This window comes from Cebus imitator, unplaced genomic scaffold, assembly GCF_001604975.1.
Source record: "Cebus imitator isolate Cc_AM_T3 unplaced genomic scaffold, Cebus_imitator-1.0 Scaffold1, whole genome shotgun sequence".
NCBI lineage: Eukaryota > Metazoa > Chordata > Mammalia > Primates > Cebidae > Cebus > Cebus imitator.
In genome coordinates this window covers 8,355,903-8,367,665 of record NW_016107316.1, presented here as the reverse complement: position 1 = coordinate 8,367,665, position 11,763 = coordinate 8,355,903, and the positions used below count along the sequence as shown (strand labels likewise).

The 11,763-nt window shown below is 47.8% G+C and overlaps 1 protein-coding gene across 3 annotated transcripts in view; it reads left to right on the top strand.

Annotated features, from left to right (window-relative positions):
• The first annotated feature begins 1,548 nt into the window (after positions 1-1,548).
• The window catches only part of CYRIA (CYFIP related Rac1 interactor A), a 112,592-nt gene continuing 102,377 nt past the window's right edge, over positions 1,549-11,763 (top strand). Inside the window, exon 1 of one of the 3 annotated variants that reach the window (XM_037737454.1) lies at positions 1,549-1,638. The gene's annotated coding sequence lies outside the window, so the exon portion shown is untranslated. Of the gene's footprint in view, positions 1,639-1,742; positions 1,834-11,763 lie in introns of those variants that run through there. The other 2 variants (XM_017526137.2, XM_037737456.1) reach the window with 2 other exon arrangements.

Below are 11,763 nucleotides of genomic sequence, written 5' to 3'. Positions count from 1 at the left end.
AAGATTCGTTTTAGCAAACACTGTGACAACCACCTGAAATTCCATCTCAACTTACCTGCCTCCTAAATGACAGTTTAATTTCACTATAATCTTTTTTATAATAACCTTTAAACTTGTTATTAGTATTACTGATAAAGTTAAAAGACTTTCATCTGGTTATTGTGTCTTAGGAAACAATTATTAAATTCCACACTGATCATTAGAAAACCCTATTATTTCATAATAGGCTGGGCAATACTATGCAGGCATCCCTCAATTATTGAAACAGAAGCCATCTCTAAGTGTGTGGAAGTGAAATCTCAGGCATCAAATAGTCTACTCACAAACTTAAGCTGTATTATTAGCGACAGACAGGTGTAAAGTGAAAAATCCTCGCATGGTCTGAAATGATAGTGTTTTATGTGGATGAATGGTGTCTGTGGCTGATGAGTCCTTGCTGGTCCCCAAACCTGGCCAAGCTCAAGGGGGACAGATTATGCCAGAAAATTTTAGGGGTGTGTGTGTGTGTGTGTGTGTGTGTGTGAAGTAGACATGGTTTAGCTCATGGCAAGAAGGCTTTTCTCATAGAAACACTCACAGATAAAACACCTTTGCGGAGACTGACAACCGAGGCTGGTCTAGGGCATGGGGAAAACTCAAAAAGATAATGGGAAAGTGTTTTTTCTGATCCTAAGGACCCCTTCCAAGTGGGAAATAATTTCACTCTAACTAGGCAGTGCCTTCCTTCCCTCTGTGAATTTTTGCCAAAAAAACAGACCATGAGTCTCTGTGGGCAGTTCAGGAGAGCCTTTCAGAGCCCAAAGGAAACTTGGGCAGCAAGTCCTTCCAGGAGAAGTACCCTGGATCTCAGAAAGGAGAGGGGCCTCAGCACGTTCTCCTGATCCCAACCCACACAGGGCCCCAACCTGTGCAGCGTCGGGCAAATACCTTGGCACACTATGGGAATTTAACACATGTTTCATGATGTTCTGGCTGATGGACTAGGAAAGGAAGCAGCCAAAGCCGGGGTCCCCAGGAGCTCTCCCTCCCCTCAACAGGAGCTCTGACTCACAACCTGTTTGGCACTGCTGAGTCCTCTCTGGTTTCCTGAATCTCCCTCTCTCTAATGCAAAAAGCCTCCATGGCAGATGTTTTAGAACAATGATCCTGTCAATGATGCTTTCTTTTTGCATCCTAGAATTTTTTAAGTGTTTTTGAGGACTTACTCTTTAAGGTTAACTGCATCTTTTGCATTAGGCCTTTGGGAAGCCTTTACTGTGGTCCCATGGGATAACTGCGGGCCCCCAGGCTGGAGACCTGTTAATAGGATGGATGGAACTGGGAGCGAGAATGGGTTCAGAATCTCAAGCAATTTGGGAGCGGGCCTAGGGATTGGGATGATTTGGCTGGCCATGGATTTGAAGGGGAACGTGCGTCTGGAGATTGCGGGGATTCCTCCTTTTTCTTGGAGGGCAACAGCGGGTGTGGAGGAATTCGGTGTGCGGAAACAGAAAGGTCTGCTTCAGGCTTCCTCTGGGAGGGCAAGGCCAAGAGGCCAAGCCTGAGAAGGGGCAGGGGCAACCGCGCTGGGCGAGTCCGCACCAGCGCCTGGGAGCGGAGGGCAGAGGCGGGAAAGGAGATGGGGTCGCCCGGGCGAGGGTGAGGACGCGGCGGGTGACAGCGCGGGTGGGGATCCCCGGGGCTGGGGCTGGGCGGCCCCCGCGAGCCGGGCTGGGGGCGGGGCGGGGCGGGGCGAGGCGGGGCTCCGGGGCCGTCTCGCAGGCTGCGGCGGCCGCGGGAGAGGCGTCCACGGCGGCGGCGAGGCGGGCGGCGGAGCTGGGCGGCGGCGACTCGGTGAGCGCGGCGCGGCTGGGGGCGCGGCAGGGGCGCGGGCGGGGGTCTGCGGGCGCGGGGCTCGGCCTGCGCGGGGCACCGCGGGGCGGGGCGGGCGCCTCCCGGCCGTCCTTCTCCCCCCGGACGCCCCTGCAGCCTTCGGGCGGGAGGCAGAGCGGAGGACCCGGTCCTGGAGCCCTTCTCCAGCGCTCGCCGGCCAGAGGTCCCGCTTTGTGCCCCGTTGCCCCCTTTCTGCAGTGGCTGCCTCAAGATTGTGTTCCTTTCCCAGACCACCCTCCCTCGTCCCTCACTCACTTACCCCCAGGTATGATAAGCTCCAGTCTTGCAGGGGACCCCAATCCTCCCCTTCCCACCACCCGAGGCCGTGGGCTCCTGGACACGCTAACAGCCCCAGAAGGAGGGATGGACCTCCCTCCCCCGCCCCTGTACACCTGGACCCTTCTGCTGCCACCTGCCACAGACGGTCTTAGCCAGCCAGAAAGCTGCTATGCCTGGGACCCAGCACTCCTTGCCGTCACCCTCTTTCCTCCTTCAGAACCCAGCACCCCAGTTTGGCAAAAGGCACTTTTCCAATGTTGGGCTTTGGGAACAATTTGACCCACTTCCCAAAATGCTGGTCCTAGGCCAGCCATGCTTTTTGGTGGAGACACCTGTCTTGTCTGCCAGGAGACATTCACTGTCAAAATGGGCCAGCCCGTCCCTGGGTCCTCCTCCAAGCTGCTCCTACTTGCTAGCCAATGTCCCCAGAGACCAGGGCCACTAGCTTTGTCATTTAAGGCCTCCAAAGCTATTTCCCCACCCATCCCCAGAATTCCCCCAGTCACTGTTTGGGGAGTGTCAGGTCCAGAACTGACGGAGCGACCCTTCTGGGTCCAGGGCCTGATGTCCTCTCCCACATCCTTGTTTACCTGCCTGCTCCCCAGGAAACCCCAGATGGGGTCATGGGGCTAGAGTTCAGGGTCTTGATCTCCCCTGAACCTCTGTGGCCCTCCTTTTTTCCCTGTTAGAAACTTTCCTCTCTGTCACCAGTCACTATATCCTCTGGATGGGACCTGGGCCATCTGCACAGCGTCGAGTCCCCAGGGCACCGAATGCCAATCTGGGACCCTGGGAGGCTGGGACTTGTGCTGGGCCAGCAGGAGGAGAGTGGCTGCTAGCCGAGTCTGGGCTTGTGGAGCAGGGGTCTTTGGGTGGATCGATTGTTGGCTTTCACTGATCTCTGGCTGGGGGTGAGGGCTTGCTTTGCAGTGGAGACAGGAGGCAGAGCAGGGGCTGTTTTTCCTGCGTGCTTCTGACTGTCTTGTGTTGCTATGGAGACAGTTTTGCCTGTCTTCTTCCTTCTGACTCTTCTGGGAGCTGGTTTTTATTGGTCTGTTGTCCTGTCTTTCATGGCTCTAATTTCTCCTTTCTACTTGCTCTGAAATAAACAGTCATAAACATGGGCACTGGGCCCAGGCTGGGGGCTGGCAGAACTTCACCTCCTGCTGGCCCTGGGCTCCTGTGTGGGGAGAGTGGGAAAGTGAGGTGGAACAGACCTGCCCACATTCCCTCCTGCCTCTGGGCACTGGCTCTGGGAAGGGGGCAGCAGCATCACAGCTTGGGCACATAGTGGGTGCATAGTGCCTCAGTGCTAAAAATAAATCCCAAATGTGGTGAAGGACCTCACTGGTGTTACTTCCTTTCATCTTCACAATAGCCACGTGGGGCATGGGCTCTTTCCACTTTGCAGATGAGGAAACTAAGCTCAGAGCAAGTGAGCTATTTCCCTGAGGTCACATTGATTTGAGCACACAGTCAGCCCTCAATTTTGGTTGAATGAATGGAAAAGTGATGAGACTGACATACATGCATCTCAGCTGGGCTCCCTGGGCCAGTCCCAGAGGGACCACAGAGACCTCCTCAGTCCAGCTGCCTAAACCCACACTCCAGGAGGCTCTCAGGAAGTGTCTCCACTTTCCCTGTTCCTGCTGGACTCCTGTGGAGGGAGCTGCCTGGTGTGTCCCAAGTGTACCCTTGACCTGAACTGTTGAGGACCCCAGCTGAGAGCAGAGTGAACCACTTGTGACTTCCTGTTTTTACTCAGCACCAAGAATAATTCAGTTTGCTTTTACTCCCAGACCCAGATGCAACTGGGTAAGTCAGGGACACAGAGTTGAGTAGACCCTCCCAAGCCAGCCCTGGGCAGGGAGTTCACAGCTCCCCAGGGCCATAGGGGCACCCACTGTCAGCTGTCAGTGAGTCTCCAGTGTGGCTGTTCCCTCCCTTCCCTGGTGTTTTGTGTCAGTACTCCCATCACGTCACCGCACTCTAGGTTTGTTAAAAGTAAGCCGAGCAAGTATTACAGTAGCACGAAAAGGCCAGAGAATCAGCAGCCTCGGTGTCAAATGTTGGCCCTGAGAAAATGAGTTCACGCATATAGCCTCAGTTTCTCAGTCTTTAAAATGGGGGTGATGGCATCTATCCTATTGGCCACATTTGCGTGTTCTTTTAGGATGAAATAGAATAGCCTTCAGGGAGTGCTTTGAACACTTTGAAAGGCCGAAGGACCCATAATGTCCTGGTTCTTTTGGGAGATATCAGTGTTAGAGAGAGCCCTGAACCACTGTCCAGAGATTGAGAACTGACTTAGGAATAATTAGGCTGTAAAATCTCAGTGTTAGAGCATCCTCCAGAAGCATTTGCCCAGCCTTGATGTTAAATCCTTTAACTCATTTATGTACCCTATGTTTATTGAGTATCTGCCCAGTACCAAATACAGTTTTGGAAGCGAGGAATTAAAAAAGTGAAGAGTTTTTCTGTTTTCAAAAAAAAAAAAAATGTAGTCAAGGGAAAAGATCCTTGTAATACAGTGAGAGAGGTGGTGTGATAAAAGGAAGGGCAGGCTGATGTGGGCCCAGAGATGGCCACTTGACTAAGTCACCCATGAGGGTTGATTCAGGTGGCCTGTGCATTGTGGCTGAATACATTTGTCCTTCCACTGCCCACTTGAGGAGCAATGGAGTGGTGGCTAGAAAGCCACTCATCAGCCATTGTGAGCAGTGTAGGGGAGAGAAGCATGGTAGGGAACCAGGCCTGCCTTTCTCGCTGAGCTTTGACTCATCCTCTCATAGAAGCCTCCAGTTCCTACTTCGTCATGGTTAAAATCTTGTCTCAGTGGCTGCATGAATTACCTGACAAGGCATCATGGTGATTGGAAAGAAAGGGGTCTTAAGAGTCAGCCATGAGTTCAAACTCCACTCCTGCTTTGTCTTAGCTGTGGTTGAAGGTGCATCTAACCTCTTTGGGTCTCAATTTTTACATCTGAAAAATTGCAATAATTATACTTGCCTTCTAAGATTTGAATGATCTTATGTATTTAAAGGGTCTGGCATGGTGCCCGCCTCACAGTAGACTTGCTGTTATTTAGTTATGTTGATTAGAAATGTGTTCTCAGTTACTGGGCCTCCGGGTCCCCTTAAAACCGTGGTGCAAAGCTCTTTGGATGAATTCTAGCCTTTGGAGATCCATTCATTATCTGAGAAGGCTAAGAATTGCCTGTGCTCAGGCTCCTAGCACTGCTGGCTAATTTTGAAGTTATCATCTCTCACTAGATAAGCTATGTTCCGCAATACTGCTACAATGCAGGAATTACCAGCACTTTTCATTTCTCAGAGGAGAACAAATTTGAGGTGGCAATAAACACCCTGAGTTTTAGAAACTTATTCTATCTCTGAGAATACTTTAAAATGAACGCTTCATATTTTTTATTCTGAGCGTGTTGAACTTTTTTTTAAGCTGTCATAAACATGAATATACATTTTTCCCAATTATCACTACAACTCTGTGATGTTCGTATTATTGTCACCATTTTACAGTTAAGAAAACGGGGAAAGGTAAAGTCCCTTACCTCGTGTCTAGCATCTAGGAAGTGGCAGGACCAGAATTTAAAGCTAGGTTCTACTTGCTCTTTGTGCTGTGGTACACAGTCTTGTCATTTCCTTGGCTGGCATGTCAGTGACCTAAAATAATTGTGTTTGGATAATGCAGGCAGATTTTAACAGGGGCGGAACTGGTCAGCGCTGTAACTCAGTCTCTTAGTAAATATTTAGAGAGCTTATTAGGGTTTAGCTCTCAGCATAGCCTTAAGAAGGGTTTCTGCAGTTGCCTGGGGTTTTATTTCTACAAGTGATAAACAGAAGAGGAGTTTGACACATCTGAGTTAAGGGGAAATGTTTGATGGTGCTAGAAGTAGCTTCCTTTGCCCAAGAATGGATTGCTGGTTTGTCAGTGAAATAAACTGAACCTTTAGGCAGGCCAAGATTTTGTGATTGAATTTATGAATGGAAAGCATAATGGTTGCTTTCCAGGGATACAAAGACAGGAGAAACAACAAGGTCAGAGCATATGAGTGGATAGCTCTTCAAACACAAAGGTGATTTGGATTCAGTCTATTTTTTTTTTCTTATTTTAAGACAGGGTCATGCTCTGTCACCCAGGCCAGAGTGCAGTGATGACATTGTAGCGCATTGCAGCTTCGCCCTCTCCAGATCAAGTGATCCTCCCACCCCAGCCTCCTGAGAAGCTGGGACCATAAGTGTGCGTTACCAAGACTTTTTTTAAATTTTTTTGTAGAGGTGGGCTTTCTCCATGTGGCCCAAGCTGGTCTTGAACTCCTGGGCTCAAGTGGGTCTTCCGCTTCAGCCTCCCTAAGTGCTGGGATTCAGTCTGTCAGTACAGCTATCACCTAGGAAATTGGAGATATTGAAAAGCAGTTATAGAAGTGCTCATGAACCTTTCTCGTGTAATTTAGAAGCCTAATTTCCCTGGTTTAATAACCCCATTTTCCCCACAAATCCAAGAGCTGAAAATGGGTGCCATGTTTCCCAGCAGTGTGTTTACCAGGTCCAACTTAGCGCTGCAGACAGATGCGTTTCTATTTGCAATTATCTCAGGGCCTGAGTTTGGTGTCTGCTTATTTAATGACTTCACTTTCTAATAAAAATTCTGTATGGCATAGATAATTAGATTTTTTAAATGAAACTGGGGAAATGGAGTGCCCCAAATAGTTTAATTGCAGTTTTATGATGGATCAAGCATAAAAATGAGTTTAGTTATTTGACAAATATGTATGGGGTGGGTTCTTGCCTTGTGTTGCACTAGGATACAGTGATCAATACATCACCCCTGCTCTCAGGTGGCTCTCCCTCCACGGCAGAAGCAGGGGAGGAAACACATGCCCAAGTGGAGCTTGGCCAGTGTTATACAGAGTGCAGTGTGCTGGGGGAAGAGGGAAGCATTGTTTTGACTCTTACTACAATAGAGTTCATTCCCTCCATATGGGCGCTCTCTGTGGAGCACCTGAATTACACCTGACATTGCACGGAGAGGGAGCACAAAGCAGAAAAGCGCATGTCCTAGAAGGCTGCCCACCTAAGCTCAGCTGTCAGCTGCAGGCCTCACTTCCTCGTAAGGGAGGAGCAGGTCTCTGTGCTTCAGTTTTACTGTTGGTGAAATGGGAAGGCTGGATTTCATGACTTGAAAGGGCCTTTCCACACCTAGCCTGATGATTCTAGTAAGCTCTTGGGCTCATTTCCTCTAGTGACAGGTGAAGAGGCAAAACCTAGCCATCTTAGTTAGCAGGGTTGCCAAGAGAGAGCTGGGATGCGGAGAACCAAGTGTGTCTTCAAAGAATCCTCTCAAGGAGCCAAGAAGCCCTGCTTTCCTTCCCAGAAGGAAAATGACTTTCTGGTTGAGGCTTCTGATGAAAGGCTGATGACAGTGACAAGAGACAAGCAGAGACACAGGAGTGGCACAGAGTCACCAGCTTACTCCCATATTCTGGAGCCTTCACCACAGTGAATGCAGAGGAGGCTGACCTCACAGATGCCTTGGTTACTGCAATGTGCTCTTCTGTTTTAAGTTAATATGGTTTTTAAAAAATTATTATTTAGTTTGAAGACTCCTGAGTTTCCAAATTAAATGCACAATCATTTTTTTATCATGAGGAACAATGAGTGACACACATCTATCCCAACATTCTTCAAGTTCTCTCATTCGCATTGGCAACCAGTTGCAGGCTTTCCAGCCACAGCGATGAGGCTGGCTCCCAGTCACCTCATGTAGAGAAGATTCATGCTACGGTCGGGGCAAGAGCAAGTGGAGAGTCCAAGAAACCCCCAGGTCTGATAGTCACTCTGCCCACTCACAAGCAGCCTGGACTTTGACAAGCTGTCTGATCTCTTGAGTCTTATGTTCCTACTGAGCCATGTAGGATATTGTCAGCAGGACAATGATAAGCATTTTGTACCCACTTTTAGTAGTCTTCTGAAGAACTTTTGAAACAGTTATTATGCCCATTCTATGGATGGGGAAACAGAAGTCCAGAGGTGTTAAGGAATTTACATAATGTCACCTCATTAGAAAGGTGGCATGTTTAGTATCTGAAATCACATCTGTGTGCATTCAAAGCCTGATCTCTCTGTACCACCCACACTATAAATAAGAGCTGTGCATAGGTGAGGAGCGTGGAGTTAATTAGGATGTGTCTTGTGTACAACTTTCATCTCAAAGAGGCGGTAAGTTTCTGCTAGCCAGAGGAGCCTCCTTATCCTAAAACTGAATGAAGTATAGCTTGTGTTTCAAGTGCTTCCATGTGAGTGGTGTTTCTGTGTTTGGCTGACGTCCTTCAGGGTGTCCTTTGCTCAGCCCACCTCAATGGAGGATGCAACCCAGCAGTAATGAGCTGAGCCTGCAGCGAGTGCGGCATATGGCCTTGCTAAGCTGTGGATCACGCCCAGTCGAGGCAGGTGGTATCCAACTTACTTCTCAGGCTCTTCCCCAGGACAGCTTGCAGTCATGGGAAGGAACACAAGATAACTACATTCTTAGCTTACAGAGTGACAGACATGCATGTAGATGACACCCCTGCTCTTTGTTCCACAGAAACTGGCTGGGGGGGTTAGACAGATAGGTAGATGGATGGAATGAAAAGAAAAGAAAAGGAAGAAAAAAGGAAGGGAGGAAGGAAAAGAAAAGAAAAAAGGAAGGGAAAGAAAGAGAAAGAAAGGAAAAGAGAAACTGAGACCGGTGGCCTTTCCAAGGCTGAGACAAAAACTCAGCTACCACAACTCTTTGAAATCCAAACAAGTGACATCTGCTTCTTGAAGTTCTGGAGCAAGTGTTTGGAAGCAAACAGACCTGGGTTGGATGGAATCTTGGCCCTTCCCTTGGGCAAATTCCTTAAGTTGCTAAGTTTTCCAGTTTGTGAACTAAAGTTAATAATGTTAGTGTCTCAGGAATATGGTGAGGAATATGTAAATTAAATATACATCCATCCTCCTTTTTGCCTGATCTTTGAATAAAATTTGTTTGTAAAGCTTTGGCTACGTCCTCTAGGTTCCTCTTTGTTTGTTGTTCTGGGAGGGAAGTGACATGAAGTGAAACTTCTCCTTTCTCTGACTACACATTCCTGAATCGTCCCTGAAAAAGCCCCATGTAGTCAGCCCCTCTGGGCTTGTGTTTCTAGCTTTTCAGCCTTCAGTTTATGCCTGAAGTGAACCTAGCCGTATTATTTCCTAGATTGTAACAAGGATAATGATTCTTGTCAGCATCAAGCACTGTACACGCACTAGATGATCAATCTCCTTATCCTAAGTGTTTTTCCTATTTTTTAAGAGTGTATTTTTTTTCTGGAGTGTTGCAGTTTTAAATCCAGGTCCTTTCGTACCTTCAGAAGTAATAAATGGGGTCATAAGCTATTTTCTGACACATATACATTCACTTATTTTTAAGTCCAAAATCCAAAAAGCTCTGAAAATTGGAAGTTTATTTCATCACGCATTTGAAAGCAAAGGCTGACCCAGAGACTCTTTATAGCTTTTATGTATTCCACTCAAGATGAATGAGGTTTTCAGCAGAAAGATGAGTGACTCAGACCCTGCTGGGCATGTACATAATATATGGCTTATGTACTCTTTACCTTTCTAAAAGACAACATTTCTGAATTTGGAAGCATTTCTGAGCAAAGAGTCTCAAAGAAGAGTTTATAGATCTTGCAAAAAGCCTAAAAGAACTCACTGTGTCGGCAAAGTCCAGATGACGCAAGTGAATATCCTACCTTTGGCTATTAGAGGGTATGGTGACGTGGCCCATCTCATGTGTGTCAAAAGCGTTAATGGTCATTTTTATATTTTTCAATTAACTGAACTAAATGACCATGCTTGGCACAAAAACAAAACAACAGCCAAAACACATTTAAAAACATGGCTCAAGCCTGTAATCCCAGCACTTTGGGAGGCCGAGGCGGGTGGATCACGAGGTCAAGAGATCGAGACCATCCTGGTCAACATGGTGAAACCCCGTCTCTACTAAAAATACAAAAAATTAGCTGGGCATGGTGGCGCGTGTCTGTAGTCCCAGCTACTCAGGAGGCTGAGGCAGGAGAATTGCCTGAACCCAGGAGGCGGAGGTTGCGGTGAGCGAGATTGCGCCATTGCACTCCAGCCTGGGTAACAAGAGCGAAACTACGTCTCAAAAAAAAAAAAAAAAAAATGGGCTCTCAAATTTCATTGGGACAAAGTCTTCAAAAAAAAAAACTTTTTCTGAGAAGTAAAAATAAGCTGGGAATTTTTGATTGAATGTGGCTTATAATTAAGTTTTTGTTTTGGCCTTGGAGGGGAAGGTAGAGGGAATTTTTAAATCTTACTCATCATTTTACCCATGTGAGGAAGACCCAGGGCAAAAAGAGCAAGCATGGGGAAGTGAAAAGCCTCAACCGAGCGTGAGAAGGTTTTGGTTCTTATCTTGGGTCTGCTCTTGGCTTGTTGAGTGAGCTTGAACTTGTCACTTCCCTTCCCTGGCCCCTAGGAACTGAGTTATTGAGTAAATGACTTCTTCCTTTGTCTCTCTGAGAGTTAAGACATGGAGGCTAGGATGTCAACAGAGAAGGAGAGTGGGAAGCACTGGGCTGTCTGGCTGGCTGTACTGGGAGCTTCTTCCAGCCCTGGGCTGACCTCCGGAGGGATGCTCCCCTGGGTTCCCTCCTGGGTCTTCCTTTACTTCTTCCACAGCACTGGTCTGTGCCTTTGGCTGCTTTGTGTCAGATGTATTTTGGCCCTGGTGCCTCTACTGCCATTCGCACCACTGATGCCCACGAGGTCTCATTGGCTGCTTGACCAAGCATGGCCATTGGCCGTGGCCCTGTTGGCAATGGCCATTCTAGTGGTTGCTCTGCTTTTGGGGTTAGACCATAGCGAAGCATTATTGAGGAGGTGTCAGAGAGGAGGGCGAAAGTTTTCTATTGGAGAGCACAGAGCCAGTGCAAGATTTGCCCAGGGAAATGGGATAGTTTATATAGGGTCCTGTGTCTGTGTGGACTAGGTATTTAAATAGAGAGCATTTAGGTAAACAGGTTTGGGGACCGACTCACTGAGCTACCTCTCCCTGTCTCACCTTATCTTTCTCTCTTGTTTCTCTTTCTTTATATCTTTGTCTTCTGAGTTTATTATTAGTGCATCATAATTCTGACTTTTTCTAGGTCAAAAGCTTAACATTTCTTTCAGAATCTGATGATACTTAAAAATCAGCAGCTCCTCCTCTCTGAGGACCCACTCTGCCCTTCTGGAGAAGGGTCTCACCCACTCATAACCAGTGATAGCCATGTGGCTTCCACCATGGGGGAGTGACCTTAAGTTGTAGGATCCTGAAGGCCTTTGGTTTGCATAGACTATTGGGGCCACTAGCGAGTTGTAAATATGGCTCACATCAGGGCATACAGAGATTAGGATGTCTCTGGGATGGCTGGAACTTAGAAACTAGAGAGGCCTGGACTAGTGAGTGTGTAAGCATGATGTGTGTGGTTTGGATGTATGTGTGTTTATGTGTGGCTTGGAGTGGGTGTGGGGGTATGGTATGTAGATGGGTGTGTGTGTATGGTTTGTGAGTGGGTGTGTG